The sequence below is a fragment of the Lathyrus oleraceus genome, chromosome 3, assembly GCF_024323335.1.
Source record: "Lathyrus oleraceus cultivar Zhongwan6 chromosome 3, CAAS_Psat_ZW6_1.0, whole genome shotgun sequence".
In the NCBI taxonomy this organism is placed as follows: domain Eukaryota; kingdom Viridiplantae; phylum Streptophyta; class Magnoliopsida; order Fabales; family Fabaceae; genus Lathyrus; species Lathyrus oleraceus.
Genome location: NC_066581.1, coordinates 85,008,353 through 85,019,780, shown reverse-complemented (window position 1 = coordinate 85,019,780; position 11,428 = coordinate 85,008,353). Strand labels below are relative to the sequence as shown.

At 38.6% G+C, this 11,428-nt stretch overlaps 1 non-coding gene across 1 annotated transcript; it reads right to left on the bottom strand.

The window, feature by feature from the left end:
- Positions 1-1,465: 1,465 nt before the first annotated feature.
- Positions 1,466-1,572, bottom strand: LOC127134088 (small nucleolar RNA R71). The gene has a single exon (XR_007807859.1). It is a non-coding gene; the product is annotated as a small nucleolar RNA R71 (small nucleolar RNA).
- Between the last annotated feature and the right edge of the window lie 9,856 nt (positions 1,573-11,428).

Here is an 11,428-nt window from a genome sequence, read left to right as displayed (position 1 = left end):
CAAGATTCAGTTCTAGTTCTCAATTCGTAATCCAGGTTTTATTTTGATTGTTGTTTTATTTATTTATGCCTTATTGCATGTTTGATTTTCCAAATACCATGTCTGCTACCGGATCCATGTCCGGCTTAACCCTTAGGTATCGGTATGTAAAGACCGTCGAAACGAAGGGATTCATAAATAATTGGTGTTAGTTTTTATAAACCTTTTTTTTTTGTTTTTAGTTTCTTATTTTAATCAAACTGTTTTTCGAACGAGAGTACAAAACAAACTAAGGTTACAGTCAACAAGAACGAGAGTTTGAGATTTTAACCAGATAGCTGAAACTAGGCATTAATCCTAAACACAGTGAGAGCGCTTTAGGATTAATTAGACTTCATTCATATTCAAAAATTACTTTAAAATTCAAAATGAGACCGTGAGAGCCAAGCATTCTGGTTTAGGAGTATGGTCAGAGTCAATAAAAATGAGAGTGTGAGACTAAGTCCTTTCTATAAATAATTTCTACTGAAGAATATTTTGACCAATAAGATTACACCAACTATCTATCGAATCCCCGAAGTTTGATGCGTTATATACCGATATCCCTTTATCACATATCTTTATTAATCTTCTATTTATGTTATAGTTATTTCTCTTCATCTCTCCAATCTAAAAATAATCATCAACCTTAGATTTAAATAGCAATATTAGACCACGATACGTTCGATTATTAGTCCTTGTGGATTCGATAATCTTTAAAATTAAGCGATAGGACTATGCACTTACAGTCATGATTCCCATAGACTTACTAAGTCACGGTCAAGTTTTTGGCACCCTTACCGGGGACTAATTTAGTCGACATCGTAACTCCAGTGTTGCCCAGTATAGACTAAGGCAAACAATTCTTTTTTTCCTTTCTACATTTGTCGAGTGTATGCCAAGTACTCTCTCTACAGGCGAGAAATTAAAGCTACAATTCGACGAACCTGAGCATTATCTTAGATTAGAATGCCGGATACGAGACTTGATACGGGAACATTGTATCAGGCTAAATCTTCCTGACCTTAACATCCCTACTTCTGAATCAGTTATTCAACTAGAGATGGTCGAAGGAGTGCAAAACCGTCCTATTAAGTACTATGCAATCCCTTCACAAGATGAACCACATAATATCATCGCTGCCCCTGCCATCGAGGCCAATAGTTTTGAGCTAAAACCTTCATTGTTATCAGCCGTATAGCAAAACCAGTTTTCAGGTAGTCCCGCGGAGGATCCGAACCTACACTTGTCAGTATTTTTGCAATACGTAGACACAGTGAAAGTGAATGGTGTCATCCCAGAAGCTATAAGACTACGTATTTTCCCATTTTCATTAAGAGATAGAGCTAGAGCTTGGCTCCAGTCTCTACCATCCAACTCTGTCACTACGTGGAACGAGTTGAAGAAAGTCTTCTTAGCCTGATATTTCCCACCTAGTAAGACGACTATGCTAAGAGCCCAAATAAATGGGTTTAAACAAAAGGATAACGAATCACTTTTTGAAGGTTGGGAGAGATACAAAGACATGATGAGGCTTTGTCCATATCACGGTCTAGAAGAATGGTTGATCATTCACACCTTTTACAACGGTCTCTTGTACAATACAAGATTGACAATAGACGCCACCGCAGGTGGCGCACTAATGGATAAACCATACAATGAGGCCTATCAACTCATCGAAAGTATGGCCCAGAATCATTAACAATGGAAAAGCGAAAGAACCTCTGTAGAGAAACCTCAAACGAAGGGCGGCATGTACGAATTAAGCAGTCTTGACCATGTCAACGCCAAGGTAGATGCTCTGACTCAAAAGATAGACAACTTGACCATAACACCAGTAGCCACCGTGGCTGCCGTAGCACCAAACTACGAGATATGCGGAGTTCAAGGGCATACTGCCCCAGAATGTCAACTCTTGACAGGAACCTCCATATACCAGGTGAACTATGCTCAAGGAAACCCTTACTCAAACACCTATAACCTAGGTTGGAAGAACCATCCTAACTTTTCGTATAAAAACAATAATGCATTGTATGCACCTAACCAAGCAGTTGTTATACCACCAGGATATCATAAAGCTGCCACAAATACTTAAAATGCTCCTAGGAAATCAAACTTAGAAATAATGATGGAAAACTTCATAGCTACCCAAGCCCAAACGAATAAGGATTTCCTAAATTAAAACATACACACTTGTGAGCAAATCAAGCAGTAGACACATTAGCCACCCACAACAAAATGTTGGAAAACACAAATCTCGCAAGTGGCTCAACAACAAGCACCTACTACTGCTCCTGCAGGCACATTTCCTGGACAACCGCAACCAAACCCGAAAGGCCATGCAAATGCTATTACACTACGAAATGGGACAGAACTAGGCGGACCTACCGACCCTAGAACTCAAAACCCATCCATGCACCAAGACCCAAGGAAGGTAACTGAGAAGGAAGATGAACAAGATGAAGATAAAAACGAAGAGGCTGTAGAGAAAGAAGAACCTTATGTGCATCCACCACCCTATAAATCCCTTATCCCTTATCCTCAAAGACTTGTTAAATCTAAAAGTGTAGGAGAATTTAAAAAATTCGTAGAGCTTCTAAAACAATTGAATATCACAATACCCTTTACGGAAGCCATCACTCAAATGCCCCCATATGCTAAGTTTCTCAAGGAAATCTTATCTAATAAGAAGAAGATAGAGGATAATGAAACCGTTACACTTACTGCTGAGTGTAGCACCATAATACAAAACAATATGCCTCATAAGCTGAAACACACAGGTAGTTTCTCCATACCCTGTGTAATTGGAAAGTTTGTCATCGACAAAGCACTATGAAACTTAAGAGCCAGTATTAGTTTAACGCCTTTGTCCATATGTGAAAGGCTAAAAATGGGAGAACTAAGACCTACGAGGATGTTCGTACAACTTGCAGATCGTTCTGTTAAATTTCTCGTAGGTATGCTAGAAAACGTTCCGGTGCATATAGGACAATTCTATATTCCTACTGATTTTATAATCATGGATATACAAGAGGATTCCAATATCCCTATCATATTAGGAAGACAATTCCTAGATACATCCGGAGCTATTATAGATGTTAAGAAAGGCAAGCTAACCTTTGAAGTTGGTGAGGAAAAAGTCGAGTTCATTTTGACACAATTCCTAAAGGCACCAGCTATAGACGATATTTGTTGCCTACTAGATGTCATCGACGAATGCATAAGAGAGATGGAGAATGAACAAACATCATACTCCGAAATACTGAAAATTCCAAGGCCTCCTACTTTTGAAGATGAAAATTTAAGTAAGGAATACCAAGATGACAGCCTAAGCGAATGCCTAGCATTAACGCCCGATCATATGCCTTGCCCAAAGAAACCAGCCCTAGAACTTAAGACGTTACCCAAAAATCTAAGGTACGAATTCCTGGACACTAAACTCGAGCGACATGTAATAGTAAATGCAGACTTAGGGCAGATAGAGACCGAAAAGCTTCTACATGTTTTGAGAAAATACCCAACTGCTTTAGGCTACAATATCTCAGATCTAAAAGGAATAAGCCCTTCCATATGCATGCATCGCATAATGCTAGAGGAAGACAGTAAGACCTCTAGAGAACATCAAAGAAGGATAAATCTCATTCTGAGTGATGTAGTAAAGAAAGAAGTGCAGTTAGAAGCAGGTATTATCTACCCGATATCCGATAGTTAATGGGTCAGCCCAGTGCATGTCGTACCAAAGAAGGGAAGCGTCACAATTGTGAATAATGAAAAAGGAGAATCTATAGCAGAAAGAGTGGTTATTGGAAGTAGAATGTGTATAGATTATATGAAATTCTGGTATCAGATATGAGATGTCGAAGGTAATGTCACGACACTAATATCTAAGTAATGCTAACAGAGCAAAGATAGAGAATAGTAATACAAAATACACAAGCAATTGTTAACCCAGTTCAGTCCAACTCACCTACATCTGGGGGCTACCAAGTCAGGAAGGAAATTCACTAAAATAGAATTAGTTCAAAGACTCTCCGTACACTTCAACAAGTTACAGTCTTTCTCACCTAATCTCTACCCGTGCAATTTCTACCTAAGCACTCTTAGATATGAGAACCCACTCACTTCCCTACAATCACACCTGTGATCTTAAACAACAATCCCTTGAGAAAAGAAAACACTTTTCAATCACACACTCTTGATTTTACTTCACAGTTTCAATCAAGAAGACACACTCTTGATCTTGCTTCACAGCTTTTATCAAGAAGACACACACTTGATCTTGCTTCACAGCTTTGATCAAGTAGACACACACTTTTGCTTAACAGCTTTAGAGTGACAAATTACAACCACAAATCAGTCCAATTCAATCATCAATGGATGACTTGAATGACCTACAAGTCTCACGACTAAACAGACACAAACCCCAGCTCTCTCTCTCTATATTTCACTCAGTATTGGTTGTGTGTGTAAACAGGTTTTCTAAGTCCCTTTTTATATAAGCTTTCAGCTGGGCTTGGACATCTTGAAAACCCTAAATCTATTTTCCAATTAAATGTTTTCATGACAGCTGGTTAGATCTCTTTGGAAAATAAATAAATCAGGTTGTAATCCATGATTGAATGCGCCTGCCAATCAGATCTTCAATCATACACAAATTGCCATTAATTGTGCAATCACAAAACACCAAACATTCACACTGAATGTTCTGTGTACAGGATGTCATGACATCGGGTCTGACATCCTGGAACAATCCTGCATAATTCAATAATTCCTTTTAAAACTTCCAGCAGGTACAACCATATCAGATGCCATGACCTTGTGTATGACATCTTGAAACAATCCTGCATGAACATGTCTTTCATTTAAGCTCCAGCAGGTACATCCATATCAGATGCCATGTCATTATGACATTCTGATACAATCCTGCATGATCATGTTCTTGACTTCCAGCAGGTACATAGGATATCTTATGTTAAGACATCACACATGACATCTTGTGAACACTCTTTATTTTGTCAGAATTGCTGCCAACACTTAGAATCAACAAACTTCCCCTTTGGCAAATTTTGGCTAAAACATATATTTGTCCTTTTTGTTCACAAGAAAACTATCAGCAGTTAAACAACATTACAGTAGTTTAATATGCAGCATAAGCAAATACAATTACTAGTTATAGCTACTAGTAATACACACATGCACAAGGGTACTTCTCCTCCCCCTAAATCTGTGCAACACAAACAGAATTACTAGTTATGGATGCAACTAGTAAGACACACAAATGCACAAGGGTACTCCTTCTCCCCCTAAATCTGTGCATACAGCAAACAACCTCCATGAACAAAACAGCTACTGTAATCACAGCTCCTGTACCAGCCAGAATGTCATTCTGACATCTGCTACAACATAAGCACCTGTGCACTACATCAGACACCACATCAGACATCCCCTTTGACATCTGTAAACAGAACATCATTCTGTTTTAACACCTATGCACTTATAATAGCTGTTCTTTTGTCCAGCCACATACATGTCCTCACAGCTCCAGCTCCACATACTTCTCCCCCTTTTTAGTCAAAATTGACCAAAGGTGACCATAACACCATACCTCACAAATTCCTTGCTCTTTTTGTGAGAACCATCCAGAGACTCCTTTGATTGCTTATAGATTCTCATACACACAGATCCCCAAATTTCCTCTTAAACATTCAAATTGAGTGGCATCCAAAGCTTTTGTGAATATGTCAGCTAATTGCCTCTCAGTAGAAACATGCTCCAGTGCTATGATCTTCTCTTCCACAAGTTCTCTGATGAGGTGATGCCTAATATCAATGTGCTTTGTCCTGCTGTGCTGAATAGGATTTTTGGAGATGTTTATAGCACTTAGGTTATCACAGTATAATATCATGACATCTTGTGTGACATTGTATTCAGACAATATTTGTTTCATCTAGACCAGTTGAGAACAACTACTTCCAACTGCTATGTATTCAGCTTCAGCAGTGGATAGAGATACACAGTTCTGTTTCTTGCTGAACCATGATATCAGATTGTTCCCTAAGAAGAAACATCCTCCTGATGTGCTCTTCCTATCATCTGCACTTCCAGCCCAGTCAGCATCACAGTATCCAGTCAGTATAGATCCAAATCCATGAGTATATAACATCCCATAGTCACTGGTGCCATTGACATATTTCAGTATTCTCTTCACTTGGTTTATGTGACTGACTTTTGGTTCAGCTTGATATCTAGCACACACCCCAACAACAAATGTAATGTCAGGTTTGCTTGTTGTGAAATATAGCAGACTGCCTATCATGCTTCTGTATAAACTCTGATCTACACTTACACCATTTTCATCTTTGGAGATTTTCACATGTGTAGGAGCAGGTGTCCTTTTATGGCTTGCATTCTCCATGCCAAACTTCTTCACAATGTTCTTGGCATACTTGCTTTGAGATAGGAAAATAGAGTCTTCCATCTGTTTGACTTGTAGCCCAAGAAAGTAGGTCAGTTCTCCAACAAGGCTCATCTCAAACTCAGACTGCATTTGTCTAACAAAATATTCAACCATCTGATCTGACATCCCACCAAATACAATATCATCTACATATATTTGTGCCACCATGAGCTTCCCTCCTTCATTATTCACAAACAGAGTTTTGTCAATCCATCCTTTCCTGTATCCATTGTCAGTGAGGAACACTGTGAGTCTCTCATACCAAGCCCTGGGAGCTTGCTTTAACCCATAAAGGGCTTTCTTCAATCTGTACACATGTTGTGGGAGATTTGGATCTGTGAATCCTTTAGGTTGTTCAACATAAACTTCTTCATTTAGGTAGCCATTTAGGAAGGCACTTTTTACATCCATTTGATACAGTTTGAATTTCAGAATACATGCCACTCCAAGCAATAATCTAATGGACTCAAGGCGAGCTACAGGAGCAAATGTTTCATCAAAGTCAACTCCTTCAACTTGAGTATATCCTTGAGCTACTAATCTAGCTTTGTTTTTAGTAACAACCCCTTTTTCATCAGATTTATTCTTATATACCCACTTTGTACCTATGACATTTACTCTTTCAGGTCTAGGAACCAATTCCCATACTTCATTCCTCTTGAATTAGCCTAACTCCTCTTGCATGGCATTGATCCAGAACTCATCAATCAAGGCTTCCTTGATATTTTTGGGTTCAATCTTTGACACAAAGCAACCATGTGAGATTACTTCCCTTGATCTAGTAGTGACTCCTTTATCTGGATCTCCTATGATGAGATCTTTGGGATGATCCTTCTGAATTCTGATAGAGGGTCCCTTGTTGATTTTGTCATCTTTAGGTTCAGCTTGAGAAGGTTCTTCTTCCTTATTTTTGTCTGAGAAGTCAGCTTGAGAATCATTCAGAGATGTCTCGACATCGTCTGTGACATCAGTCAGTTGGTCATCAACCACAACATTAATGGATTCCATCAATACATTAGTTTTGGAATTGAAGACCCTGTAGGCTCTACTGTTTGTTGAATAGCCCAAAAATATTCCTTCATCACTTTTGGGATCCATCTTCCTTCTTTGCTCACAATCAGCCAAGATATAGCATTTGCTACCAAATACATGAAAGTATTTGACTGTAGGTTTTCTTCCTTTCCAGACTTCATAAAGGATTGTGGAGTCCCTTTCTTTAATGTCACTCTGTTGTGAACATAGCAGGATGTGTTCATGGCTTCAGACCAAAAATGGTAGGGTAATTTCTTAGCATGAATCATAGCTCTGGCAGATTCTTGAAGAGTCCTATTTTTTCTTTCTACCACACCATTTTCCTGGGGAGTGATGGGAGATGAGAACTCATGATGTATTCCTTCTGAAGAGCAGAGTTCAACAAATTTGTTGTTCTCAAACTCCTTCCCATGATCACTTTTTAATTTTGATAACAGGACTTTCTTTTTCCCTTTGAAGTTTCAGACAAAGCTCCTTAAAGACTTCAAATACATCATATTTTTCACTTATAAAATTGATCCAGGTGTATCTGGAGAAATCATCCACCACCACATATGCATACTTCTTCCCACCAAGGCTTTTTACTTGCATGGGTCCCATAAAGTCCATATGGAGGAGTTCCAAGACTTTGGTCGTGGTGTCATGTCTAAGCCTCTGGTGTGACATCCTTGTTTGTTTTCCAATTTGACATTCTCCACAGATTTTTCCTTCATCAATTTTTACGTTGGGAATTCCTCTAACAACTTCAACTGATATGATCCTCTTCATACCTAAAAGGTGCAGGTGGCTCAATCTTTGATGCCATATCTTCACTTATTCCTCTTTGGCTAAGCTACACATTGAAGAATATCCAGTTTCTTGAGAGCTCCACATGTAGTAGTTGTCTTTGGACCTAACTCCCTTCATGATCACTTCATTTTCCTTGTTAGTAATCAGACATTCAGTTCTGGTGAAGTTCACATTCAGACCTTGATCACACAGTTGACTGATGCTTATAAGATTAGCAGTTAATCCCTTAACAAGTTGGACATTGTCAAGGTCAGGTACTCCAGGACAATCCAGTCTACCCATTCCCTTAATTTTACCCTTTACACCATCACCAAAGGTAACATAACTCATGGCATGAGGGTGAAGTTTAGTTAGCAGATTTTTGTTCCCAGTCATATGTCTGGAGCAACCACTGTCAAAATACCAATCTTCTTTGGCTGATACTCTAAAGGAAGTGTGAGCTATTAGACTTGTTACCTTTGTCCTAGGAACCCGTTGCTTTTTATTGACAAGCCTGTGAGTTTTAGGTCTTGATTGATATTGAGTCTGCTCAGGAGTAGGATAACCATATAACTTATAGCAGAAGGGCTTTAGGTGGCCAAGTTTTCCACAGTAATGGCATTTCCATTTGTGATGTTTTCCTTTTTGTTGTTTTCCCTTCTGATGTTGAGACATGTGATATGACATCTCAAGTTTGTGTCTAGGATTGTTGTACTTAGGTTTGGATTTTGGTTTGCAACCAGTATAACTGCACTCAGCCTTAGATTCATTGAATCCAATGCTAGATTTGTCCCCTTTTATTTGACCAGTCTGGAGAATCTTGTATAGGATGTCAAATCCATTGTTAAGCATTCTTACATACTTGGTCATCTCTTCTAATTTGGATTTTAGGAGCACTTCTTCAGTTTTTAATTTGGAGATGGTTTCAACATACTCTTCCTTTTCATTTTCCAGCTGAGCAATCGCTTTCTTCTGAGTTTCAACTTGTCTGTACATTCCTGCACTTTTGTGGCGCAACTCTTCAAAGGTTACTTTATCATCTCCTGAATCTTCATCAGAACCCCATCTTCCTGTCAAAGCATTTACATGCTTTGTAGCTTCTTCTGTTTCACTTCCATCAGACCAAGAAGCAGTAAGACTCCTCTTTTGTTTCTTGAGATAAGTCCCATATTCAGTTTTAATATGACCATACCCATTACACTCATAGCACTGAACTTCTTTGGGCTTTTCTTCAGACCTTGTTCTTCTGCCATAACTACTGATGTCAGATGCGATGTTCTTGACATTGGATCTCACATCAATCCTTTTTATCAGTTTGTTAAACTGTCTTCTCAACATTGCTACCTCTTTTTCCAGGTCTTCATCAGTATCTTGACCACCTTCCTCATCTTCATCTTCAGTGTTTGACATGAAGGCTATGCTCTTGGCTTTCTTTTCAGATCTATCACAAATTTCCATCTCAAATGTTTGGAGGGATCCAATTAGCTCATCAACTCTCATATTAGAAATGTCTTGATATTCTTCTATAGCTGTTACTTTCATAGCAAATCTCTTAGGGAGTGATCTGAGTATTTTTCTTACTAACTTTTCATCTGTCATCTTCTCTCCCAAAGCTTCAGAGTCATTGGCAATTTCAAGGATACTCATGTGAAATTCATGAATATTTTCATCTTCTTTCATCCTTAAGTTGTCAAACTTGGTGGTGAGCAGTTGTAGTCTAGACATTTTAACTATAGATGTGCCTTCATGAGTGGTTTTGAGAATGTCCCAAGCATCTTTAGCCACTTCACAATTGTTTATCAACCTTGAAGATGTTCTTGTCTACTCCATTGAATATGGAATTCAATGCTTTAAAATTTCCAAGAGCTAGATCATCCTCTTCCTTGGACCATTGTTCTTCAGGCTTCTTATCAGTAGTGGTTGTTCCTTCCTTAGTAATTACTGGATGTTCCCAGCCTGTTAACACAGTCTTCCAAGCCTTATTATCAAGAGTTTTTAGGAAGGCTACCATTCTAGGTTTCCAGTAGTCATAGTTGGACCCATCCAAAATTGGTGGCTTGTGAATAGATCCTCTATCTCTTTCCATTGTACCAGAAAGTGTTGTCCCTAGATCTCACCCATAACCAGAGCATGATGCCTGCTCTGGTACCAATTGAAATTTTGGTATCCGATATGAGATGTCAAAGGTAATGTCATGACACTAATATCTAAGTAATGCTAACAGAACAAAGATAGAGAATAGTAATGAAAAATACACAAGCAATTGTTAACACAGTTCGGTCCAACTCACCTACATCTGGGGGCTACCAAGCCAGAAAGGAAATTCACTAAAATAGAATTAGTTCAAAGACTCTCCGTACACTTCAACAAGTTACAGTCTTTCTCACCTAATCTCTACCCGTGCAATTTCTACCTAAGCACTCTTAGATATGAGAACCCACTCACTTCCCTACAATCACACCTGTGATCTTAAACACCAATCCCTTGAGAAAAGAAAACACTTTTCAATCACACACTCTTGATTTTACTTCACAGTTTCAATCAAGAAGACACACTCTTGATCTTGCTTCACAACTTTTATCAAGAAGACACACACTTGATCTTGCTTCACAACTTTGATCAAGTAGACACACACTCTTGCTTAACAGCTTTAGAGTGACAAATTGCAACCACAAATAAGTTCAATTCAATCATCAATGGATGACTTGAATGACCTACAAGTCTCACGACTAAACAGACACAAACCCCAGCTCTCTCTCTATATTTCGCTCAGTATTGGTTGTGTATGTAAACAGGTTTTCTAAGTCCCTTTTTATAGAAGCTTTCAGCTAGGCTTGGACATCTTGAAAACCCTATATCTATTTTCCAATTAAATCTTTTCATGACAGCTGGTTAGGTCTCTTTGGAAAATAAATAAATCAGGTTGTAATCCATGATTGAATGCGCCTGCCAATCAGATCTTCAATCATACACAAATTGCCATTAATTGTGCAATCACAAAACACCAAACATTCACACTGAATGTTCTGTGTACAGGATGTCATGACATCGGGTCTGACATCCTGGAACAATCCTGCATAATTCAATAATTCCTTTTAAAACTTCCAGCAGGTACAACCATATCAGATGCCATGACCTTGTGTATGACATCTT